The sequence below is a fragment of the Crinia signifera genome, chromosome 5, assembly GCF_055691185.1.
Source record: "Crinia signifera chromosome 5, ASM5569118v1, whole genome shotgun sequence".
Lineage (NCBI taxonomy): Eukaryota > Metazoa > Chordata > Amphibia > Anura > Myobatrachidae > Crinia > Crinia signifera.
This window is the reverse complement of record NC_139221.1, coordinates 226,376,152-226,403,300: the sequence shown is the minus strand read 5'-3', so window position 1 is coordinate 226,403,300 and position 27,149 is coordinate 226,376,152. Positions and strand designations below refer to the sequence as shown.

Sequence of the window (27,149 nt, the reverse complement as noted above, 5' to 3'; positions counted from 1 at the left end):
ACAAACCCCCATGCACTGGCAGACATATCTTTGCGTAAATGTATGATTAAGCCCCAAAGCCATCATGCTATTGTATGTGGGCATGAAGAATGCAAATTAGAACATTTCCACTAATCAAACAGACATATGTTAAGCTTAGCATCAGCCCAGTTATTGTTAGGGACTCTATAAGCTAGTAGAGTGGATTACATAGCACGTCAAATACTACTGTACAAAAGACAGGAAAAATCAGTAAAGACATGAAGGTTCTTCAATCAACAAATTGCCCAGCAGGGCCACCGACAGGGGGGGTGCCCTGGGTACAGCTGTCCGGGCCCCGGCCTCTGGAGGGGCCCGGGCAGCTGCCCACAGACACCCACGCCCAGCCTCCCCCACCTGGCACCGGCGGCCACTCATGGACAATAAACAGTGCAGCCTGCAGAGCGCCGAGCCTAGGACACAGAGGGGCTCGGTGCTCTGTAGGCTGCACTGTGCAGTGTGCGTGCCGGACCTGACTTCAGTGACACTGAAGGAGCTGGAGGATGATGCGCGGCGTGGGTGACGGTAAGTTATGTGGACCGGGTAGGGGGAGGCGTGGTGCAGTAATGCGGGAAGCGGGGGTCTGCCGGCCGGCCGGCGCGCGCCCGGGGGGAACGGCCGGAGTTATGGCGCTGTGCCGCTAGGGGCCCGGACTGTAGGTCAGTCCCGGGCCCCAACATTTCTAGTGGCGGCCCTGCTGCTCAGAGAAGCATTTAGCAAGTACAGGAGACAGCATATTTGCCAGGTTCCTGATATGCAAGGCTGGAACTGTACAGAAAAGGAAGCCTGAGTTAAACCATTGTCTGCTTATTACATGACCACAAGTCTCTGGAGTCCTAAAGCAATAAAAACAAATGATACATTATAACTGATATGCCTGTGTTCTCACCACTATCTAAAGATGTGAGTAATGCATTCAATTATCTCACTCAAATGGTTGCCTTGCCAGCACTGCTGAACTTCTAGTTTACAGCTTCAAGATATTGTGCCAGCAGCATGCTCTGTGTTTCGGAGTTAAGAGAGCAAGGCTCATCATCTGGTATTCATAGATAAAACAGTGCAGCCATTACACTGCAGAAATAAAACTTATGAGCTGATTTTTTAGCCTTTTTCTGTATCTAGTAGAGAATCTAGTATGAAAGTTCTCTCTAGTCCACCCATAAGTAAATGTAATACCCCAATTGCGCAATTCTCAGACACCAGGAACCCCAGCATGAAAGGAGTTAACCCGGCCTTAGGAAGAGGTGGGGACGGCCATTGAGTGACAGGCCAGAGCTGCCTTAGATAGGCAGAGACACAGCAACAGGAAGTGGACAGTGAGGACTCATGTGTGTGAGGGAGGAAGTGTGTGTGAGGGGTGCAGAAGAAGAGAGAGAAGGGGCAACAGCAGAGTCCAGCAGCAGAGCCCAACAGCACTACAGAGCCCAGCACAGCCAGCAGCACTATAGAGCCCAGCAGCACAGACCCAGCAACAGCAGCACTCAGCAGTAGCAGAGCATATCAGCACTACAGAGCCCAGCAGCAGCAGAGCCCAACAGCACTACAGAGCCAGCAGCACTATAGAGCCCAGCAGCACAGACCCAGCAACTGCAGCATTCAGCGGCAGCAGAGCCCAGCAGCACTACAGAGCCCAGCAGCAGTGCCCACCAGCACATCCCCAGCAGCAGCAGCAACAGTGGCGCCTGACGCACTCCAGGCGCAGTGAGAGGAAGCAGCAGCGTCCAACGGCACAGCAGGTGCAGAACAGTGACCCCAGCTCCACCAACTGTGAGTCTGCCATTGAAGCCAGTGTTGCCCCTACACACCATCAACAGGGATGAATCATTGTTAAGGCCCCTCTCACTACCCTCACCGGTAAGGAAACACAAGCCACTTTAAGGGCCCAGAGGCCTCCTTACCATACTGGGACTTTGACTGGCATCCCATTAACTTAACCCTCCTAGTACACATGACCTCCCGTTGGAGTAACCGTTCAACTAAACTATGATAACTCCCTTGTTCCACAACCCGTGATCTAATGATCTATTGCCATGAGGCCAACTTACCTTAAGTAATTTGATTCTGAGTTAATTAGTGTTACCGGTAACCTCTAGGCCAGTATTACACCCATTGCGGTGATAATTGTTGTTTTTTTTGTATTTGTGCTAATGCTATAAAGTGAAAGGTACATTATAGCCTTCCTGGGCATTCAAGTGCTGTGTGCCGGAGTTTGGTAACGGTACTGTAGCGCCTCTAGCATTGGCTTGAGATATTCCGTAAGGGCCCAGTGGGGTCAAGAGTCGAGCAGCACTGTTACGAACTGTCGGGCCAGATTATAGAAGCACAGCCTGTTGTAGTATTATTGTCGTTTGTACACCCTGCTTGGTGGTGAATTGTTGTGTATGTGTCACCTTTACTGCAATTGAAATCTGCACTTTGCCTGTTGCTGCGGAGAAAATAAAAGAAAGCATTCCGGTATATTTGTGGTCCATCTTCCATCCGAAACACCTCTCTCTTCCCCGAGAACAAGAACCTACGTGGCCTGAACAGGGATACTACATAAATGCTGTGCGCTAGTCGCAGACTGGAGTCTGTTAGTGTCAATGATGAGCGGAAGGGTACAGCACTTAAGCAGTGCCCTTATTCCTCTGCTGCTCTATACAAATACAGCCTTGGCTGCAGGCTCTTTTGTTAGAATATGTTGTAGACTCGTGTTTTTGTTCCACCAAGAACATTTTCTAAGATTCTCCTACTTTTACAGATTATCTGCCAAGTAAATGTCATAACCCTAATGGCGCGGATTGCCCAAAACAAACGACCCTTGCCGTTTAACCCTGCCGCTCACCGAATTCAATGTTTCAGGGGAACCCTCGCTGTCAGATGACGGCAAAGAATTCCCCCAAACAGCAGGACTCACGGGAGCCTTCTGCATTTAGCTGCGAGCCTCGCTGTTTTGCCGGCCGCACATGCCGTTTCTACATTGCTGCAAAAATCCAGTGATGTGGAAACGGCATGTGCAGGGGGGTCAGTTGAATACTGACTGTGCTAGCTGTGACAGTTAGCAGTCAGCACTGCTCGCTGCCACAGCTAACAAAAACCATTGAATGTACCCCATAATACTTACTGCTATTGGGGCCAATCTCAAAATATGATTTGTCTAATCTTGACTAAATGTTTATAACTGTTTTAAATGAAGTCATTTTATTATACTGTGTATGATACAAAACTTTACCACAAGAATTAGACAGCAATAACCCTTGGGTAGCATGTTATAAATCCCAACCGGTTAGTTATCTATATTATAAACAAACAATAGCAAAATAATTGAAAAAGTAATTTAGCTTCAACTAATTAACTTGATTTGACGGTTCCATTAAACCCCTTAATAGGACATAGCATGAGGGCATTGTTTCTTGTGAATGAGTGCCTAATTAATGTTTAACTGCCATTTAATATTTACAATAAAATATAGGCTACTACTGTTAAGTGAAAGTAATAGAAGAATTTCCTTTTTAGCTACAAAACTCTTTATTTTATTAATAATACATGCTTTCTTGTGGGCTCCTCCAACTATTGCAATCCTATTGCAAGATGATCAAACATTGCAAAAAACTCCTGATTAATTGGCCCATTTATCGAAACATATTTGCTGGTATTGTGGATTAGCCAAATGTATGTAGTATGTAGAAGGGACCGCAGCAGTGGTGAAGCTTCAGTGGTTGGAGAATTAAGTGGGTGGAGCTTTATCCATTTCATCACTCGCTTCTTCATTCGAAGACAGCTATTTTCGTCACATGTGAGGTGAAAGGGGAATAGGAGCCGGAGACAAGCAAGATAAGTGGGAACTAGAGCTGAGGACCACATACATCTTCTTTGCTGTAGCTACACATCCAGTAGATCTGCACATATTGCCCGCCATTGATGTTAGGTGTGTGGGTCCTTTGCTTAATGCAGGCTAAGCTCAGAGCCAGCGCTTACAAGAGAGCTGGCAGGAGAGCTGAACACCATTCCAAATATTCAAAAGCAGGCATAATGTAATGCTTACATTACAAGAGTTCCAATGTAGCTGTACAGTCCAGATTTGTCCTGTGTGCCAGGACTGTGAAGGTTATTCAGATCTGTGCAAGCTTCTGAATTGCTGTGCAAGGCTTGTGAAAACTACGATGATCGTCGATTGGCAGGAAATCCATATGCAAGCGTCTCACCATTGAATGATTTTTCCAGTGCATGCTGTTTGTACATAGCCCAAGGCTTACTTGGTGGCTGCGATAAAAACAGGCTGATCAGGGCTGGAGCTGACATCACATGCCTTCCCTTCGAAAGCTTGAGGACACCTGCGTTTTCCCAGACACTCCCAAAAATGTCCGGTTACCACCAAATGCCGGTTTCATGTCAATCAACTTGCAATAAAAAAGAAGCAGCATTTCATTGCAGGATGGCCCCACGCATATATGTTCTGAGCCATATGCATGCACACTCATTTATTATAGCCCAGCTGAATAACCCCAGTGTGTGCGGTCTAGCGGTGAATGGATGCTGCTTACACCAATGGGTGATAGGTTGCATACTGTACCTCATTGCCTCATGGTCCCATTTCCTGCCTCTTCAAAGCTGGGTTTTCTGATCTTGCATTTGCTTGGCTTATGTGCATGCTACACAATATACTGTAGGTGATATATAGTTTTGTTTGGAATAATGTTTATTAGAGTTTTATATAAAATTTACATCAATGGTGTATATAGCTATAGCATTTACTTAATTTCCTATAGCTCTGTTGTATTTTCCTATTTAATTCACAGCAATAACGATTTTTTCATTCATGATCAACCATACTATTAATTAATTCACAGTACAGAGACAAGTTTGTTTTTTTGTTTTCAATTATTGTTAATTTTACTGATATTATTAATTGGAATTTTAGGAACCTGAAGATGTACCCAACAATGTAAATGTGGATACCAGGAAAAAATATCATCCATCGTAGTCTCTCATCAGCTCTGCTCCAATGCCTTTTATCTGATTGGGCTGCAAGTATTTAATATATTAATGACATGCACGACACAGCATGGTGAGGAACAGTGATCTAGAACAATGCGTAGCAAGAATATTATTCCAATAAAAATGAATTATGCAGACTCACTGCTGTGACTCATCTGTGCAAGACAGACTTCCAGAGGAATATAAGGGTGGTTCAAAGCGGACATAAGATCAGAGACATCCTTTAATCTGACACAGCAGGTACATGTCATGAACTAGGGTACTTTTGTTTTAATTTAAACTTGTATTTACTGCTATCCTGACATTGTGTTTTCCTGGCATATTTTTGAAAATGCATCTTTGGGATCCATTAATGTTTCATACACGACATATAATTTAGTCTGCTAGAGAAGATGCGAGTACAGTATGAGGCACATGGTGGTGTGGGGGGGGAGGGGGGGGGGCAGACAGGATAGGCAGAAGGTGAGATAAGCTAGAAATTATAGTTGCATTTCAGACAAAAGACGAAGTAGGTACCAACATAAGGAGCACCTTCTTCTCCTGACCACTAACTTTCATTAACACTTCCATTTTTCACATGCACCCCATAGATTTCCCTCTTTAACCATTAACCCTTTTCAAACAACTTTGTGATATTGTTCATCCACAGTCTTCTTGTATAAGACTGTCCTGATCTATGACGCTTCTTAGAGATATACCCATGAGTGGAAATGGGAGGTGGACTTGGGTGGACACCTGGACAATGGATGATTTGGTTTAGAGCTTCTACGTCTTCTTTTTGCATTTTTATTAAGGGAAATGATTATAAATTATTATATAGATGGTACCTGGTCCTGACAACAGTATATTTATCTCTCTGCTTCATCTCTATGTTGGCAGTTTTGCATAGCCCATAGCTATGGCATCACATCCTCCCTAAACTTTTTCTACATGAGAACAATCTGCTACCACAAAGTTATGCCTGTTCAGTCACACGTGTAAATTTTCAAATGCCTTTGGCTCTACATATCTTGCTTGTGTATGCTTGTGTATGCACACAAGATACACTCCACAAACAGGCTTACATTCTCCTGTGCATCCGTCCCCCACTGCTGTTTTATGTGGGTGTATTGTCAATGTGTTGCCATGTAATGTAGCTATGATGTAAGTGTGCAGCCATGTAATGTAGATATAATGTTAGTGTGCATCTATATAATGTAGCTATGATGTTAGTGTGTAGCCGTGTAATGTAGTTGTGATGTTAGTGTTTATCCATGTAATGTAGCTATGATCTTAGTGTGCAGCTATGTAATGTAGCTATGATGTTAGTGTGCAGCCATGTAATGTAGCTATGATGTTTGTGTCCTGCTATGTAATGTAGCTATGATGTTAGTATGCAGCCATGTAATGTAGCTATGATGTTAATGTGCAGCTATGTAATGTAGCTATGATGTTAGTATGCAGCCCTGTAATGTAGCTATGATGTTAGTATGCAGCCATGTAATGTAGCTATGATGTTAGAATGCAGCCATGTAATGTAGCTATGATGTTAGTATGCAACCATGTAATGTAGCTATGATGTTAGTATGCAACCATGTAATGTAGCTATGGTGTTAGTGTGCAGCCATGTAATGTAGCTATGATGTTAATGTGCAGCTATGTAATGTAGCTATGATGTTAGTATGCAGCCCTGTAATGTAGCTATATGTAGCTTTAGTTTTCCATGCCACTGCAGGAAACACCCCTGAGTGAGAGTACAGTAAATATGGCCAAAGGTGAAGATATACCCTGGATGGAATGTGGCATACCCCACACGGCACATTGGAGTACGAGCTATAATCTCCCTAAATCTGCTCTTCAAAAGTAGGCAAGTATGCCCCATTAGTACCACTGCACCATTTCCATTTAGACATATTTGCAGCATTGACATAGGAATGTTAAACTGAGCTATAATTCAGAGTTGATTAAGCGGAGAAGTATATTCTAATATAAGGTACAGTATGAGTATTATTGCTGAAACTGAGTTAATAGCAGCCCCGTTACAGGTAATGTTTAATCATATAAAAAGCAGTTATGCAACATTGTGTTGCTTAGGGCTTGTTTCCAAGTAGGACGCCAATTGCTGCAGAGTCCTCTATCGAGATTTGTACATCACTCACCCAGGATAGACTACATTAAGGACTCAAATCAAGCCTGCTCAAAGTAAATGCTTCAGAAGCTAGTCTGCTACCTTGTGATTGCTTCTGTGTTTGTGCATTTTTGAGAAAGAGATGCAGTTTCACTCGCTGCCAACAGATGGCAGTGTTTCAGAGACACACAGGGGTAAATTTACTAAGATGGCAGTTCTATTACACATGGGATGTTGCTATGGGCAACTAAGCAGATGCTATCTATTATCTTTTTTTTAAAGGATATATTTATTGGATACAGTAACATAAACACAGATCCACATAATGAAGACATAATAGTGCATACCCTCCAACATGACCCATTCCATTAGGTACAAAATGCTCTGTTCCTGGACTTCCCTGCCAGTGGCAGTTACAGATGTGAGCCTGCAGCACAGTCCAATATTCAAAAAGGGGAGCCACACCTAATGCCACTCCAAACATCACTGTCCTGGACTCACTCGCAGTTGATGTGACCCCCCCTCTTTGAATTTTTGACTGTGCTAAAGTCCAACCTCTGTAACTGCCACTGGTAGGGAAGTCCAGGAACAGAGCATTTTGTACCTAATGGAATGGGTCATGTTGGAGGGTATGATAGTGCGTCAATTCAATGGCAGCATGGAACACGGATCCGAATGTCATTAAGTGCTTAGTTATCCGATTTTAAGTAATACAGTAGGTGAAATTGAACAAAGAATAAAAAAAAAATAAAAAGAATAAGAGAAGGAAGAGAAAGATGGAGGGAGAAGGAAAGAAAAGAGAAAGGAGAAGGGCGGATCCTCGGCAGAAGTTCTCATCCAGAACCATAGGTGTGGATACAAAGTAAAACGTTTAGATTATGTAGAGTGGCTTAGTCCGTTGTATTTACCACTACATACGAAAGGGAGAAGAACATTGCTTAGTGGTCAACCACGGATCACAGATTTTTATGAAAGGATGATTTGTTGATAATGCTAGTCAGGAATTCCATACGGTAAGCTCTCTATTATCTTCTAGAAGGTGATAAATGAATAAGAAGTAGATTCTGATTGGTTTCGCATAGCAACATCCCATGTGAAATACAACTCCCATGTTAGTAAATTCCCCCCACAGACACTAGACATATATGTAGATGTTAGTTGGAAACAATAACAGTCTGGCTAGTGGCCAAAAAGATTAAGTTTTAAATCTAACTCATTTAAGTTTCCCCACATTTTCTTCAGAAGTGAAACGTTGCATTTGATTACTACACAAAGGTAACTTTGTTTAACCAACCCTTTATCAGGCTGAGTACAGCACCGTGAGCGCTCACTGGCAAATAAAAATTATATAAATTCAGTATCATTTTACTTTAATTGGACTATTCAAAAACCTAAAGTATTCAACATGTATATAAAATCTCCAGGAATATGTGAAGGCTTTGATTTATCAATTATGTTACTATGGGCCAGATGTATCAAGCTTCAAAAGTGATAAAATGGAGAGTGATAAACAGCCAGCCAATCAGCTCTTACATGTTATTTTTCAAACCCAGCCTGTGACATGACAGGTAGGAGGAGCTTATTGGCTGGCTGTTTATCACTCTACATTTTATCACTTTTGAACCTTGATACATCTGGCCCTATACCTCTCATTTTATGTTATTCCACATTAACCCCTTCCCGACATTTGACGTACATTTACGTCATGGTCGGGAAGTACTTCCCGACACATGGCGTAAATGTACGTCATGGCTTTAAACTGTCACCGCGTCTATAGACGCGGTGACAGTTTGGAAATGTCTGCTGTCCCTGACAGCAGACATCCCCCCTCGCTGCCCAGGGGGGGCAGGGATGCCCCCCCCGGTCGGCGATCGCTGTGATTGGCTGTTCAAATGTGAACAGTCAATCACAGCGTTTCCTGTGTTACCGGCGGCTAAGCCGCTCGGTAACACAGTGATCGGTGCTGTTAAGTACAGCACCGATCACCACCGATCGCCAGCCCCCCCTCCCACCCACCCGGCAGCTCAACCGGCAGCTCACCCGGCAGTCCCGGCCTGCAGTCCCTCCTTCCGGCAGCCGCAGCGCACGCAGCGCTCCCCCCCTCCCACCCCCCCGCCAGCCGCAGCACAAATAAAATAAATAAATAAAATAACATGTAATGTTCTGAATTATATATATATATATATATGTGTGTATATATATATGTGTGTATATATATATATATATATATACACATATATATATATGTGTATATATATATATATACACATATATATATACATATATACACATATATATATATGTGTATATATATATATACACACATATATATATATATATACACATATATATATATATATATATATATATATATATATATATATATAGACAGATAGATAGAAAGTTATTCCCGACATATGACGTATATATACACGTCATGGTCGAGAGGTACTTCCCGACCGAAGACGTATATATACGTCATGGTTTTAAACTGTCACCGCGTCTATAGACGCGGTGACAGTTTGGAGATGTCTGCTGTCCCTGACAGCAGACATCCCCCTTGGCGGCGATCGCTGCGATTGGCTGTTCAAATGTGAACAGCCAATTGCAGCGTTTTCTGTGTTACCGACGGCTAAGCCGCTCGGTAACACAGTGATCGGTGGTGATCGGTGCTGTTAAGTACAGCACCGATCACCACCGATCGCCAGCCCCCCCTCCCTCCCACCCACCCGGCTGCCGCAGCGTCAGCACCCCTCCCACCCCCCCACCAGCCGCAGCGCCAGCCCCCCTCCCAAAGCTGGTGAGCAAAATGGGGTCACATGTGGGGGGGTTCCACTGTATTGGTGCTTCGGGGGTCTTGCTAATGCGACATAGCACCCACCATTCATTCCACCACCAAATATCACTCCTTCCCTTCTGAGTCCTGCCATGCACCCAAATGGTATTTTTTGGTCACATATGAGGCATTGCCGTACTCGGGAGAAATTGGGGCACAGATTTTGGGGTGCTTTGTCTCCTTCATTCCTTGTGAAAATGAAAAATTTTGAGCCAGAACTGCATTTTTGTGTAAAAAATTACATTTTTTTACACAAAAATGCAGATCTGGCTCAAAATTTTTCATTTTCACAAGGAATGAAGGAGACAAAGCACCCCAAAATCTGTGCCCCAATTTCTCCCGAGTATGGCAATGCCTCACATGTGACCAAAAAATACCAGTTGGGTGCATGGCAGGACTCAGAAGGGAAGGAGTGATATTTGGATTTTGCAGCACAGATTCTGGTTGAATGACCCCTGAAGCACCCATACAGTGGAACCCCCCCACAAGTGACCCCATTTTGCAAACTACACCCTTTAGGGAATTCATCTAGGGGTATAGTGTACATTTCAAACCCCCAGGGGTTTCACCAATTTTGATACAACTGAGCTGTGAAAATGAAAAATTAATTTTTTTCATTTTCACAGCCCAGTTGTATCAAAATTGGTGAAACCCCTGGGGGTTTGAAATGTACACTATACCCCTAGATGAATTCCCTGAAGGGTGTAGTTTGCAAAATGGGGTCACTTGTGGGGGGGTTCCTAAATTTTAGCATCTTATGGTGCCTAGAAACCTACATGGTGCCTAAAAAATAATCTCATAAAAAGGAGGCTCCAAAATCAAGTAGGTGCTCCTTCTATTATGAAGCCTGTGGTTTGGTCAACGTGCACACTAGGGCCACATATAGGATATTTTTGAAAACAAAAGAATTGGGGGAATCAATTTTTAGTCACATTTCTCTAGTAAAATCTACTGTGTTCCTTAGAAAAATGTATTAAAATTGCAAATCTGCAAAAAAAATGAAATTTTGAAATTTCACCTACACTTTGTTTTAATTCCTGTGAAACACCTAAAGGGTTAACAAACTTCCAAAATGCTGTTTTGAATACTGTGAGGGTGCAGTTTTTGAAATGGCATAATTTATGGGGGTGTCTCACATACAAGTCCCTCAAAGTCACATCAGAACTGAACTGGTCCCTAAAAAAATCAGTGTTTGAAATTTTCTTGAAAATTTGAAAATTTGCTATTCATATTGTAAGCCTCCTAGTGTCCAAAAAAATTAAAAGGAAGTTGAAATAATGATGGAAACATAAAGTAGACATATGGTCTATGTTCGTTATTAACTATTTTGAGTGGTATGATTATTTGTCTCACAAGCAGAAAATTTAACATTTTGCAAATTGCTAAATTTTCCATTTTTTTACGACATTTTGGTATTTTTCACAAAAAAACACAGACTGTATCGACCCAAATTTACCACTAATTTGAAGTACAATGTGTCACGAGAAAACAATCTCAAAATCACTGGGATAAGTAAAAGCAAAAAAAAGTTATACCCACTTAAGTAATACATGTCAGATTTGAAAAAAATGGCTCTGTCAGGAACGCAAAAACTGGCTGTGTCAGGAAGGGGTTAAAGTTTATATTATGGTTTGTGTCTTTGATACCTAATGGAACTCATACATGAGGCAGGAATCAGGGCAATTCACTATTCTGTTGACAATGGGATTAAAGGGTTTGAGAAATCTTCACCCTAAAAAAAATTAAGTCACTATTTTTCCCTGATTATCGGGGTATCCGATTGGCAGAATGGTGAATCGCAGTTCTAGGTGTACAGCTTGCACGAAAGTCATTGTTTTACAGTGTTATACAGCAATTTATATGTGTATCTCTGTATGCAATAATGTTTAGAAAACTGAAGAGGAGGTGCAATTGCTGGGAGTTTTGTTTGATGGTTTAATGTACTGTGAGTTTGCTATCAGTCTTGTGCTGACATAGTGATATTATCTTTACGTGGTATTGCCAAGAGGTTTCGCACAGAGCATCTTATAGCTGACAATGTACAATACTGAGAAAAGTGGCAATAACAATGGCATAGACGTGTTAGTTTATTGTTCTCATTCATCATATTTATATTATAACAAAGATGTCCAATCATTTCTTATTATAGACTCAGATGTATGAGATGAGGTGGATTGAAGACTGGTCACATACAGTACTTTGCAATTTTATTGTATTGGATTATGGGAAAGGAAAAAAAAGGATATCCTGTGTAAAACTGAATGACACAGGAAATAAGCAGTCAAATAGTGTAAAATGTTGATAAATACTGGATACTTGCCTTATAATGGTGATTGTAAACAGGGACACAAGGTACTGTGGCCCAAGCAAGGCCGGATTAAGGTTTATGGGGGCTCTGGACAACAAATTTGTGGGGCCCCTTATCAATAAAAGTGATATAATGGTAGTAAATAAAGTAATATAAAGGGGGACATTTACCAAAATGGATTCGTATTTTAAAAGTGAAAAAAGTCGTATTCGTAGTCGTATTGGCATGAATTTCTGGCGTATTCGTGAAATCGTAATTTAACAAGTAAAAAAATCGTACTATCGTGGAAATTATCTTGGCGTGAACTTGTCATATTGAGGTCGTATTCGTATATCAAAATACGACTACGCATGTGTACGAAAAGTCTACACCATCGATAGAATACGAATGATTTTTGCATGGGCTAGGCATATTTTCATCATGTACTAAAAATTCGTATTCGTGAAGTTGTAAAATAGGATTCGTAAACAACTCAGAATCGTAAAAAAATTCGTGAAATAAAATACACCCTCCTTGACAAGGTCTATTTTAAAGTGTATTTCACCGGCTTCAATGGAACACATGTGTTATCATTTTAAAAACACATCACAGACCTTAGAAATCACACATGTGTGCCTTATAAAAGCCAAACATCCACCTACAAACACTTCCTGACTTCTAGCATGGCAGACTATATGCTATATCAGGGTGTTTCAGTGTGGGCTTTGAGACAGCTGATGTCTTGGCTGTGCCAAGGAAGAAGACTCCGGCGTCATGAAACTGAGCATGACCAGCAGGTCCACTCAGAAATCACTTTTCACAATCTCACCAAAAATCACCAAACAACTCTCCACTGCACCTCTCTCCTACACACTCCAAACTACACCCACAACAAGTTTTGGCGCCTCCACGACTTATATATGGGTGTGAGAGCCCTCCCCAAGTGTAAAAGAGATACACCAATCACGTTTGTAGTTTCATTTTCGTAGTGAGCCATGTGGTTGAATATACGAAAATTCGTATTACATTTCACGACAAATTCGTGAAATAACGGCGTTTTCAGACAAAAATCTCTACGCCATTCGTATTTCACCTACGACTCTACGACAATACGAAAACATGCGTAAACCAACATACGTATGCCTACAACATCGAAAAATACGAACTTTAAAAATACGACTTTGTAGTAACTTAAACCCCGGAACACGACTTTTTTAGGATCACTATCATTCGTACTCATTCGTATTTCCTACTAATACAAATACGAATACGAATTTTTAGGAAATCCATTTTGGTAAATGTCCCCCAAAGTATCATTTGTCAATCAGCATAGTTATTGCGTTCAATTCCTTAAGAAAATATAGCACTTTTTTTAAACCAAAATGCAAATCACACTTTACAAAATGTACCTTAATGTTCCAAATATCTTGCATAATATAAATAATAACACAATTGTTTACTAATAACTGATATGTCCGGTACCACACAGCCAGCCAGTCCTCTGCCAGCCAGTCACACACTGCCGGCACCACTGAGTAATGAGCTGAGACTGAGTAAAATGGACATCGCAGGAATCTCAGCAGCCATTACGGTGACTGTGAATCCCGCGAGAGTCTGATAGTGACTTCAGCAGCACCTTGGTTGATGGCGCTGGCAAAAGCTGTGTAGTGGGGAAATCACACTGAATCAGGCTGTTCTCCCATTCAGTACAAGTAGCGTACGTGTCTCAGAGGGAGAGTATGGGGGCCCCGGGGTGACCGCCCCTGTCACCCTTCCTTGGATCTGGCCACAGGCCTAAGCATACAAAGAAGCACAGCCCATTTGGTGCCCTAGTCAAGGTTTTAAGGGTTTCTGCCCCCTACCATACATGCAACTCTACTGGCTTCAGTGCCAGTGGAATGCCAGACGGAAGGGTGTACCATGATGGGCGGAGCATCCGAAAAAACAGCGCTGGTGAGAACACTGGGCTTGGCTGTATATGTATTTATTTTTACAGTCACTGTGAGCGACGCTGGCATTTTTAACAGATAATTTGAGGATCTCTCACAGCAACTTTGGCATTCAAAGGGTTAAACATGTACTGTATAACAGATAGCACAACTGTACTTGGCATGAGAATAAACCATGGGTACTGCATCTTAACACTGTATTTGCATATTTGGGCTCATTCATACAGATGTCGTACAACAAATCGATCAGTGTAATCTAGCAAAGTAGTTTTGACTTTAGATACATTTGCCTGACAATCCCCATTACAAAGTAAAAATACTGTATATTAAGTTAACAAGCTTTAATTGCGTCCAATATTGTGGCAGCATAACAATGTTTTTTGTTTGTTTTTTATAGAAACAATTACTATCTACTATAGAAATCTGGGGTGAAATATAATAGGGTGAGAGGATCAGAAAGTGAGAGATTTGGTAAGGAATCTCCAGTTTTTTAAAGCAGCAATCATTTACACTGCAAAACCCGTTAGATTTTGCAGTGTAAATGATTGCCGCTTTAAAAAACTGGAGATTTCTTACCAAATCTCTCACTTTCTGATTCTCTCACCCTATTACATTTCACCCCTGGTTTCTTATCTATTGTATGAAATCCAAAGGCAACATTTTTCGGTAGTTGTGTACTAGCACGGCGCCCACGATAATTAGTCGCCCGATTTTTTATCGCATCGCATGCCATACACCCGATGGCATGCGATGCGATTTTGACCCATATATGATAATAAATTGTATAAGCACCCTAATGGGTGCTTTTAAGCACCCTAATGGGTGCTTACAATGCTTAAATGCACCCCCACGCCACCCCCCAAGTATAAACGTGAACCGCGAGGGGCGGTGGTACGCGTCCTACGACCTTTTCATACCCCCACTATCCACGTCGGCGTGGAGTTGATTTTATAAAGTGTGGCGAGCCTGAAGCGTGGCGAGCCCCGCGAGGGGTCGCGGATACCTGTGAAGCCCGCGAGGGTACCCGTGAAGGTATCCGCGTCCCCCGCCGACGTGGATAGTGGGGGTATGAAAAGGTCGTAGGACACGTACCGCCGCCCCTCGCGGGCTCGCTGTGCTCGCCACGCTTCGGGTTCACGTTTATACTTGGGGGATGCCGTGGGGGTGCATTTAAGCATTAGGGTGCTTATACAATTTATAATGGCATCCCATCGCATTGTATGGCGTTGTATGCCATATACAATGCCATACAATTTTAAAATTGTATGACATTGTAGAACATCGGCCGATATCGCATCGCATCGCATGCGATATGGTCTGCGATGCGATGGGCGCCGTGCTAGTACACAAGTTCCCATTTTTCTTACCATTTGCTATGCATTTACATACAGTATTAAACAAGAAATAAAGGACCTAATTCTTGTTCAATTGGTACCCGGCATATTCGCACTGGGGACCGATTCTGCAGTTCTGCGCATGTGCATATTTGCGCATGTACAAGGCCGCTGTACAAATGCCTTCGGCGACTATCACAGTCGCCAAGGCATTCATACAGGTGTGTTTTGGCCCCTGGCAAGGTAACAAACTGCGTTTTATGGGCTGGGCGTTCCCCCTGGGAATGTGGATGTGTCGATGCCTACTGAGGGTGAGTGGCTGACAAAGGGATTTAACTGGGCGGCATCTCAGGTGCCCGAGTAAAGATAACATTACAATTTAAATTGAACCTACTGTAGCTACAGCATACAAGATTGTGCAAGTAGCACTTCCCATGTTAGAAGCTATAAACCAACTTAGAAAGCTTTTTCAACAAGTCTGTCTGAAAGGTGTTTAATGTTGGCAGTTTTCATTTACATCAAAGTCATCTACAACTTAAGAGCAAGAAGAATTTAATGACAACAGATGCTGTAAACTGAACACTCATCTACGCTGAGACCAAAACTGAGCAACGGCATAGGAAATGTTCATTTTGGAATTCCTATGTTGTTTTTAAAGCACAGAACGCTTCTAGATATCTAAAATACAGCTAGTGAATTCAACACAGCATATGTGACATTTGGAAGAGCAGTTCTTGCCAATGCTACACATGTTAAAAATGAAATGTTTGCCAGAAGACAAATAAGTAACGAGCTTTCCACCACAGCCAAGTTCATTTATAGTAAATGACTAAAGTAAATACAGTCAAAGGCTTTTCAACAATTGATTTGACATTTATCAGACTGCTTAGTGTTCAGCTTGTGAAATCACAAAGTACTTTGTTTTTGCCTTTGGAAGGAGTTTATTGCTGTGAATTCTGTATTCTCAAAGCTTATCAGCCAGGGGGCACCTCTGATGACTTATCACTGGTTCAAAATCCTATTGTGCTGATACATTGACATTTTTGTTTCAATTTTGAGTGGAAACAAACCCATATTTCAGTATCTGCAGAAATGGATCATCATATACAGGTAATAGGCAAATAAATGATGATTTTGTATGTAGCAGAGGTAAATGTCAACAGTTTATAGAAACATTTTCTAATTTAACTTGGATTGCTTAAATGATGCACCATTGAGTTACAGTAATCACTATAGGTTCCCAGTTCCCACGGCCGGCCCCATGTCTTACTGTATGGATTAAAGCTGTACTCATATTTCTACAGTCATGGGGTAGCCCTATTGTATTTGATCCTGGCCTGTAGAGGTTCTCATCTTGATATCTAGGTTCTTCCTTAGGATTGGCCACCAAGGTTCTAGTACCTATTAAATGTCAGGCTGCTTACAGAAGGGATGGTTGGTGTATTATTATTTTTTTATGTGGGGTGGGTTGGGGTGTTGTTTTAATACTGTTTATGGGGAGCAGGGAGTATCAGTAACATCAGTCACCGAGCCCTTCGCCATCGGGACGGGTCGAGGGCGGACGGCGGCGGGGACAGGAATTACCCATGGGAACACCCAGTGTTTTATGGGTGCCCACATGAAAACGCTGGTCGTTCCCATAGCTATGTGGGCGGGCCGATGCCTGCCCCCCCCCCCCCCGTCTTTTTCTTGGCGATTGCAAATAAAGGTCAGTTTCCACTGACTTTTATTTGCGAAGGCAGGAGAAAACATTTGATGGTCGGCAACAAAGTTGTCACATTTTTAATGCAATCTGGTCATGCTATCTATCTCCATTCTCAGTGATATAAAGTTGAGAAGAAGGCCATTAGAAGGTTTAAGGTAGTTTTATTGAGTTGAGTGTTATTTTGTAGTTACATTTAACACAGGTAGCCCCAATTATTTAGCTTCATAGAAGACATCACTAACAAGGACCATACTGCAGATTTCAGAATGTCTCTTGCTCAGTAGCGCATGCAGGGGGGGTTTCTGAGTACCCAGAAACCCCCCTAGGAGTCTAAGGCTGAAAGCTGAGGGTCCCCTCTTTTCATGGGTACTAGAATTAAAAAAATCTGCCCTTAGGAGCCAGAGATATTTGACTTCAAATCAGTGGTCCCCATCCAAGCCTGTTAATTGCTCTTCCCAGTCAGATATTTCAGGTTCTGTCTGAATTAGAGGTTTTCTGAGGGTATATTCCAAAAGCTGGAACTCTCCCCCTTTGATGGAAACTAGTAGCTTGTCTCTACTGTTCCCAGAACCAGAGATATCAGCCTTCCAGCAGCTGGTTACTGCTCCAGCTCCACACACCTGGTATGTAGTTTTATATACTTGTTGGCAGATTGCTCTGCCTCCTGAACTCTCATCCCCTAGTCCCCAATACCATTTGGTAGGTGGGATTCTCTAGTTTTTATATACATTAAAATCTTAGAAATCTATTACCGGAAACTGAAGATATCTGCAGTCAAGCAAGCTGTCCTCCTACCAGAAAATTATGAATAATAAGCCCACTCCACTATACACCCCTCCTCTGCATATTAAACATCCTCTACCAACCTGGAAATTATGTATCAGAGCCCCTTCATTCAGCCCAATGCCCCCTTCTCCCACCCCATCTCCCACCATCTGTGCAGTAAAGGGGTAATTAGTGTAAATTACTGATCCAGGCCCTACATGCTGAGCGGTTGATATAATACCCCCTACCACCCGCGGGACATCAAAGCTTCCCCCACCCCTACCGCTGGAGGATCGGTAGGGGCCCCAATACATGGCTATGCGCAGGGGTCCATACTGCTGTTGATGTCCCTGTATGTGTGATATATATATATATATATATATTTTATTATTATTATTATTATTAATATACATTTGGTCTATCTATAATACTTTAACCCAGCATATACTGGGTCACCTAAGTGTCCATATCCGTGCTTTGCTCCGCCCCTTTGGAAACCCCCTTCTGAAATTCCTGCGTTTGCCCCTGTCGCTGCCCCACTCCATCTCCTCATTGTGGACAGGCATCACCAAGTTTGGATTGGACCCTGGTCACATCTCATTTACACTAACCATTTGGCCTGGGTTTCTCCTTGGCCGGCACCATTTGTACTGCACCTTTGTGCATATGACATTATCTTCAAGTGTCCAAAGCTCTAGCTATGCTTATAGTGAGAACAAGTTTTAACCCTTTAAAGTCCAACATCTAGTCAGGCTCAACAGCCCTAGCGATAGTAGCAGATCCAATGGCGAGCCACTTTAAAATAAGAACATTAATATCATTCAACATTCAATGTAGACCATTTTTGAATAAAATTTAGAAAATGACAATAATTTATACATTTAAACCAGACTGGACCGCAAAAGGTTAACAGGGTCATTCCCAGGGCAAACCTTGCTCTTTACCGTGACCAGATTGCTGGGTCACAGGGCACAGGGAATTTTTTCTTTAGCCTTTTCACTGAGACATGACGTGGATTATCCTGGCAATAACTCTAGTTACAGAAACAATGGAAATGGGTTTTAATGTCATTTTGTTTTGTTTTTTGTTTGTTTTTTAGGAATGTAAATCCAATGGCAGAAGGATGGCATTTGAGAACTTTACAATTTTGCACAGAGGAACTCTGCAACATTCCCTCCCTCCCAGCACCTTTGGAAACACTTCTAGCTTGCAGCAACATCGTAGCAGTCAGTAAATGCGCAATTGGGGTGGAGTGGGGGTGGGGGTGAAAAATCCAGAAAGTGTTTGCAGCCCATATTGAGTTGTTATTGTTTATCACCTTCCTTGTTATATTCTCATCTCAGTGCTTGGTTGCAACAAGCCAAATCCCCACTTTCACCCTTAGTTTGCCAGGAATAGGGACCTTTTAAAACTAAGCACTCACAGTGCAAAAAATGTAACATGAATTCACACAATGGAAAACATACTTGAGAAATGTGAGGATGCGCTTTTACCCAAAGGCATGTAATAAATGGATATAGATCAAATGTCTTCCCTAATGTTTATTACAAAGGCAATGGCCAATAGAACAGGACATGGAAAACAAATGGGCAATAAATAAATACCCCAGACAGTGTAGAACATGACAGGAACTGAAGGACCAAATGCACTAAATTGCTTCCTCCATTTAACAGAATAGCTCCCTATGCTTCATGTCATAGACAGTCAATTACAGTGACATATAATTGGGTCTTGCTACTTTATCTTCTCCATCATTCATGTTGGTATCTACTAGGGCACTTCACTGGTACTTCTGATGGTAGAGAATTGTTATATTGACTACATTTATTTTTTTAAATTCTTATAATTCACAAACCCAAAGCCTCACTGAGCCAACTGTACTGGTGTGATAATTACCGGCGGTCCTTGACATCTATAGGGGTTTATTATACTAGGATAGTGCAAGCTATTTTTCCTTATGACATCATGTTCCTCATTTTTGTAGCCAGTTACATTGTGGTTATGGTCACGGTAGCCAACCTTTTACAATTATTGGTGATGCTTATATTATATGCACTGCTAAAGCATCCACTGCACTCAGCACTGGCTCTGATGGTTATGACTGATCTGCAAAGCACAAATATAATCACTTACAATTATGTGCCAATCTATAATGAAAATCATAATAACTTTAAGGGAGGGAACTCAGTAAAGATGGATACATTTCACTTAATCAATACAACATAGATATCTTGCACTGCCCACTGTGTATGTTAACAAACTGGGAGAAGTCCATAAAATCGGATGTGTTTTGTCCTATAACTGGAAAATTGTACCATGAAAAAAAGTACAACCAGCATAAGTACCATTTCATAAAAACGACACGCCCCCAACATAAGGAACCCCCTGCAATTCTCATGAGTTGGTGGAGCTCAATTATGGGATTCAGCCATTTACTGTAGCTTTGCTCCCTTCCCGTAGCTTCCCCAATTGCTGGTGAGTAACATACAATCGAGACGCCTACACTTCCAGGGGTCCGCCCACAGCTTCTGGGAGTGTAGGCAAGTTTGATCCACATGAGACTATCTGATATGTTCATTTTTTAAAGGTTCATTTAAATTACACATTTGGCGCATTCCAGAATTCATCACTTAATATAAAATCACGGAATTAAAGAATACACCACTCAATACATAATATACATATGCAGCACAGTTTATGCAGAGCATGGTGAGATTTAGATTACTGACTGGTAAATCACTCTAATTCACTCTGTAAATCACAAGTATACACCTTGCCTCGACTATATATTTATCGTATAATGAAAAGGGTGCCTAATATTAAATGCTACAGATCAATGGCAAGAAAATGAGAAACCTCCCTTGCAACTACTATACTGTCATAGATAGCTGCACCAAAACAGCAAACAGCAGAAGCTGAAACTATTTTAAGCTAACACTTGTTGTAGCCCCCCCCCCCCACACACACACACACACTTTAATGACATAATTCACACACTAACAATGTGTTTTCAGCATTGCAGATTGGACAGTATCAAACTACAGTATTTAGTTTTTTCATTACCACCCATTCTAACTTATGCCAGGGTTTGAGCTCGATGTCGTTACTAAAGTTCAAATTGAAGACAAAGATATAAAAGAAGAATAGTTTTTGATTTCCATATTGTAGTTTGTCTTGCTCGTTCTCCCTCCTCTTCCCTAAACTGCCTCCCATATGCTGAGACTGACCATTTCTAGGTAATCAGTGCTTTGTACGCATGGAAAATGTGTATTCTGTGCTGCAATATGCACTCAACAAATGCTAAAATGTGCAGAGTTCACAAACAGCACTGTCTCTAAAACACTGCCCTACAGGAATCAGTATTATGCAAAGTTCTTTTTAATCTTTTACAAATGACCTTGTAGATATCGTAGTTTAGAATGTAAGGTGCCCATAACTGCTGATGACACTAAGCTATGTAAGGTTATTAAGATACAGCCAGACAGTAACTTGCTACATAGCTAATTGTAAGCCCTGAGCTATCAGTCAAGGGTCACTAGCTCATGTGTTAAATCCCAGGGTGCACGTAACAATGTTCCTCCTCACAGCCTCAGGAGCTGCAAAGAAAAATCTTTGTTAAATGCACCCTCTGGGACTTTACGCAAGGGCTAATCCATGTATTCCATCACTTAACATGGAATCCATGTGTTAACGTGTGTTACCTATGGGTTTACCTCATGGGGCAACTGACTAATAGTTGATTAGCTTTGGGAGTTAAAACTGGAGATGTATCTGAGCTGTAAACACCACATGAAATTGAAACTTGCTCAGTTCAGAAACAGCACTGCCCCCAAACACTGTACTACAGGAATCGGTATTAGAACCTGTCATAGCACCAACCTGTGCTCAGATATGCCAATCTGACACTGGTGGGTGGTCGTGACATCAATTTTACTTGAAAGGCCACCATGAAGAGTATAGAATAGTGGTCAGAAGCTTACATCACAATTGCAAAATGAACAGTTATTTTATATATATATATATATATATGTACCATGGGCCTCACACAGTTACTTGCATCCTTAGAGCACAGAGATAATGCTGATAAATGTATAGAATTTATTGAGAAAATCACTCCATAGTTTTGTTACAAAGAAATTAGGTAAATAAACAAGACATACAATTACGCTATGCACAGAGAAAGAAATAGAAACAAGTAAAGTCAGAGGGGGAGATTCTCTAAGAATCTCCGCCCACTTCGCCGCCCATCGCAATTATAATTATCGCATATGTTCTAACATATGCGATAATTATATCAAAGGACAGCTCTTGCGTTAAGAGCTGTCCTTTGCGGTGAGAGTCGCCGGGTCCCAGCAGGTCCCGGCGGCTCCCCCCTCCCTCACACACCCAGCGCTGCTGCTGCTGCACCGGGCTCTCCTCCTCCCTGCACCCGGATGAGGATCAGTGCAGGGAGGAGGTCACAGGTCCGGGCAGCACAGCTCTGTGCTGCCCGGACACAGGTGAGGGGGCGATGCGGGGCGGCGGGGGTCCGTGCGGGGCGGCGGTGGGATGCGATAGAAGCCCATAGGCTTCTATGGGGCATCGCCAGATTTTTCTGGCGATGCCCCCCCGCCGCGTTAACCCGGTGGGGGATGCTTAGTGCATCCCAAAATGCGGTAAAAACACCAATAACAGGGTTTTTACTGCATTTCTAGCTTAGAGAATCTCCCCCAATAAGCCTAAATAATCTCACTGTGGAATTCCACTAAAGGGACACCCACTACAACTTGAGTATCCCTTATTTATTTATTTACAGTTTCTTATATAGCGCAGCAGATTCTGTTGCGCTTTACAATAGTAATCCCTTATCCAAAATGCTCAGGACCAGAAGCATTTTGGATAACGGACTATTCCGTATTTTGGAATATTTTTATATTTGAATGAGGTATCTTGTGGTATCTTGCATTTATGTTGTATAAGCACATCAAACACATGAAATACACACAAATATATTTTATTTGTGCCTGAAACAAGGTATTACAAAAAGTTTGTATTTTATCTCAGGTACTGAATTTTAATGCCAAGCAATCATTTTCATATTTCATATTTAGTGCCAGTTACATGTTATTTCCCCAGTAGTGCCAGTTACATGTTATTTCCCCAGTAGTGCCAGTTACAGATGTCCCCAGTAGGTTTTTAGCAAATAAATAAAAATAAAAGTACATTTTGGAGACTATGGTTTTTGGAATAATTTGGATAACGGGTAGTAGGATAAGGGATACTCTGTAACCTGTACTAGCATGATGTAGCGTCATGGTTCTCCTTTTGAAAATGTTTCCTCCACAGTGTCTCCACAGTGTCTCTTCCTCCCTCAGTAGTCCCCACCCTTCTAGCCTAGTTGTCCACACCCTTCTTTTCATCCAAGGCTTGCTTAGATATAAATTAGGTGTCTCCATGGACCGCTAGTCAGATCTCATTTTGGAGAATTTATCCCCTCACCCCAAATATGTTGTATGTCAAGAAGACACTCTGATAGCCTGTTTGTGTCTCTGGCTTCCCCCCTTGTGATAGCAAGGTCACACATTGTCATGGCCCACACAATGCAGACATACTGTAGCTTTGAAACTAGCAAAGCAGACATAACGTATATACTTTAGGAGCACTAATAATAATAATAATTCCAGTAAGATCATGGTCATAGTTTACCTAGGACAAGCACAATGCGCACAGGCATGGCACATGACTTTGGGGAATCAATATAAAAATGGCAATGGCATTTAGTTTAGAATATAAGGTACCCATACCTACTGGATAGTTAAAAAAAAAAACTTATGTTGACCTTTCCATGTGTCAACCATAGTCATGTCAACATTTTGTTTGTGTTGACCTTTTGCCAATGCCGAACTTGCGCATGTTGAACTTTTGTCAATGTCGACCTAGTGCATGTCAACATTTTGTTGTCGACCTATGGAATGTCAACCTAGACATTGTCTGTGAGTCTCTCTCTTCTACACATGTGCCGTATATTCAAATACAGTATATCACCAAATGTGGCTCTGCTGTGAGCAGGACCAGCTGCCCATGGCCCCATTCTTCCTTAAATTGCCCAGTTAGCCGGTGACTGATGGAGGACATGTCTGTGATTACAATGTTTGGGACTGAGTAGCGATACCACCTGCGAGACAAAACTACAACTGCCCAACTGGAAGTTACATTTTATTCATTAGTAAAAATTGAATCTCAATATTTTTTTTACCTCATTAACTGCATTATGGAGTGTAGCTATATTGGACTATTTAACTCCCCTGATGACATACCCTTGGTAAGTGTAATTTAAGAATTCTTAAAGAGCATATCCTCCAATCATATTCTAAGTATATCCCTAGTCATATATCCTTTTGTATGTACTAACCTTACTGGCACCTTTTTGCAACAAATCTCCTTTGACTCTGGTTCTACACATTGAGGGCTAAATAAAGGCTTTTACTGCCTGTTTGATTAAATTGACAGCATGATTTTAATAATGGAATAAAAGGTTTTAAAAACAAAAGTATATTAGAACACATTCATTATTCATTACTATAAACAGCAAATGCTACATGTTAAATTCATTAATAATACAGGCGAAAACACAACCCTCAGACTCATTCTACAGTAAGGTCTTTTAACCAAACAATGTGCAGCCAAACCTCCAGTAAGACATCAAGAACTACAGTCACATCTGCTACAACCAGTTCTAATTGCAATAGGCGAATTTTATATCAGCAACTGGCCGTAACATTTATCTGTACTAGGGACCATAGCAACAGTCCACACAGATCCTGCAGTTTGGAGGCACTGGATAGCTTACAGTGCTGGGGGCACTTTGGTGACAACTGTCCTGGGCCCCCAAACCACTGTCAGTGCAGCAGAGTGGAGCCCCCAGCCTAAGAAGCAGCACCATGGGAGAGATATCCCTCCCAATATGGCCGCCCTCTTAGAGAGACAGTTTTTAAGTATGTGGTGGCCATTTTTGGAGGGACATTTTTCAATAGCATGTAGGGCGTCCGCTGGAACTGCAGATCTGGGGTGGGGGATACCAAAATGTCAAAATTTGTAGTTATGCAACTAGAATATAGCATGTAACAGTAAATGCATTGGTATTCTGTACTACAGTATATTTCAGAATGGATAAAAGGGTCATTAAAATGTACAATTATTAATACACGACATATCATAATTTAGAATTTATTTTTTTGTAATGCACCACCAACTTTGCTGTCTTGTACTTTATGGTACAATGCCATTGGCTTTACTAATTGTTGGCGTGGCTGTGCGCTATATTGGGGGTAATCAGTGGCGTAACTAGCATACAGCAACCCCCGCAGTGGCTTGGAGGAGCCGGGGGTCTGCAGGGCGCTCTCCCTGACTTGCCTTCAGTTCTCTGCTGCTGTGCAGGATAAGAGAGGGCACTGGGGTCACGGAGCTGCACTGATTTATTTCTTCTGTATGCAGTCCCGTCCTCCCTAGTCCTCTCAGGTCTGCTAGAGCTCACACAGTCACAGTCACACACTGGATTAAGGGATAGTCTGTAAACTATTTTCCACTTTACAAGTGTATTCATACACTCTTGATTACACTTGTATAGCGGCAAGTAGTTTGCAGACTGTCCCTTACTTCCAGCGTGACTTCTGAGACTTTTCTTACAGGGTGGACTCCGGAGCCTGTAGCACACTAGCATGGAGCATAACGGGTGTTTAAGAGGGGGTGAGTGTCACACAAAGTGTGTCACAGTGTGTATGTATATCCCATTAACTATGCAAAACCCAGGTGTCATTTTTTCAAATGTATAGATATCTATATTTCATTTTTTATTTCATTTGTTAAATTTCCCTGTTTTGGCACTCAGATGAGGGTGGGGGGGGGCGCTCCAATTATTTTTGGCAGGGGGGAGCAAAATTTATAGTTACGCCACTGGGGGTAATATAACAGTAAATGGATTATATTTTCAACCAAGGGGAATACTGTATATAAGATGTATAGTATTCTTATCTTATGCAAAACTCAAAATAATTATAAATGTACAAGTCTGACTTTAATTATACAAGATAAGAACTAAATGTCTGATAATCACCAATAATAACAAATGTCACTATACTATACGTCACAATAATTACATATGTTTACAATAAAGATTCTGTGTGCCTCAGTAGTAGCACTTTTCAGAACACAATATTAGTGTATTACTCATTATGTCGTATGATAAATGTGTTTATCCCTTTGTGCCAACGTAGCTGTGAGTGATCCTCAAAATATCCACTGAAAATGTCAGCGTCTCTCACAGCGACTGTTGTTCTTTTAGTAAATAAATACAAAATACAGTCAAGTCAATTAATTGAAGTTCAGTTAGATATTGCACCCAAAACAAGAACAGTCGCTGTGAGTGGCACTGGCATTTTTAACAGATATTTTGAGGCTCTCTCACAGCAACATTGGCAATGTGGAGGCTAATAAAAAAGATTTGCTTGGCAATTTTCACACCTATTTTGACAAATTCCCTGGGACTCAAAGGGTTATTGGTGAAAGAACCCTTTTAATATAATATAATCATCAATGTTACAAACATTATATACAACAAACATTATTTATGTTGGTAGTTGTGTAATATCTGGGCGCACGATTTTTTCATTGTATTGTATTGCATCGCATCGCATGCAATATAGTGGCATACAATTCATGCGATGCGATTTTTCAATGTAAAGACCCAATTTTAAATTGTATAGTCACCCATGGGTGATTTCATACCCCCACTATCCAACTACGCATGGAGTCGATTTTATATAGTGTGGTGAGCGCAGCGAGCCACCGAGCCCGAAGCGTGGCGAGCGCAGTGAGCTCTGCGAGGGGACGCAGAATACATGTAAAGTAATCCACGTCCCCTCGCGGGGCTCGCTGTGTTCGCCGCGCTTCGGGCGCGGTGGTTCGCTGCGCTCGCCACACTATGTAAAAAATGTGTAAATAGCAGAAAGCACCATGAACTTTAACATTTTAGATGCTTTTAAACTATTTTCCTTGCCACCTACAAGTAATGTGTCTTCATCAGAATGAAAGCTTAAGGACAACCTATGAGATTTAAAAAACAGACATATATCTTAAGTCATATTTAACGTACGTCTAATATTGTCTCAGCATGAAAGTAAAATATTAATATCT

At 41.7% G+C, this 27,149-nt stretch overlaps 1 protein-coding gene and 1 long non-coding RNA gene across 6 annotated transcripts in view; one reads left to right on the top strand and one right to left on the bottom strand.

Moving 5' to 3' along the window:
* The window catches only part of TMEM108 (transmembrane protein 108), a 205,226-nt gene that overhangs the window by 136,715 nt on the left and 41,362 nt on the right, over positions 1-27,149 (bottom strand). The window lies entirely within an intron of this gene.
* Positions 396-22,384, top strand: LOC146080892 (uncharacterized). Of its 5 annotated transcripts, none has more exons than XR_014475027.1 (4): positions 396-543; positions 4,919-5,235; positions 6,692-6,841; positions 19,078-22,384. It is a non-coding gene; the product is annotated as an uncharacterized LOC146080892 (long non-coding RNA). The 5 variants fall into 5 exon arrangements; XR_014475026.1 differs by having other exon boundaries at positions 6,686-6,841; XR_014475025.1 differs by having other exon boundaries at positions 400-543; positions 6,710-6,841.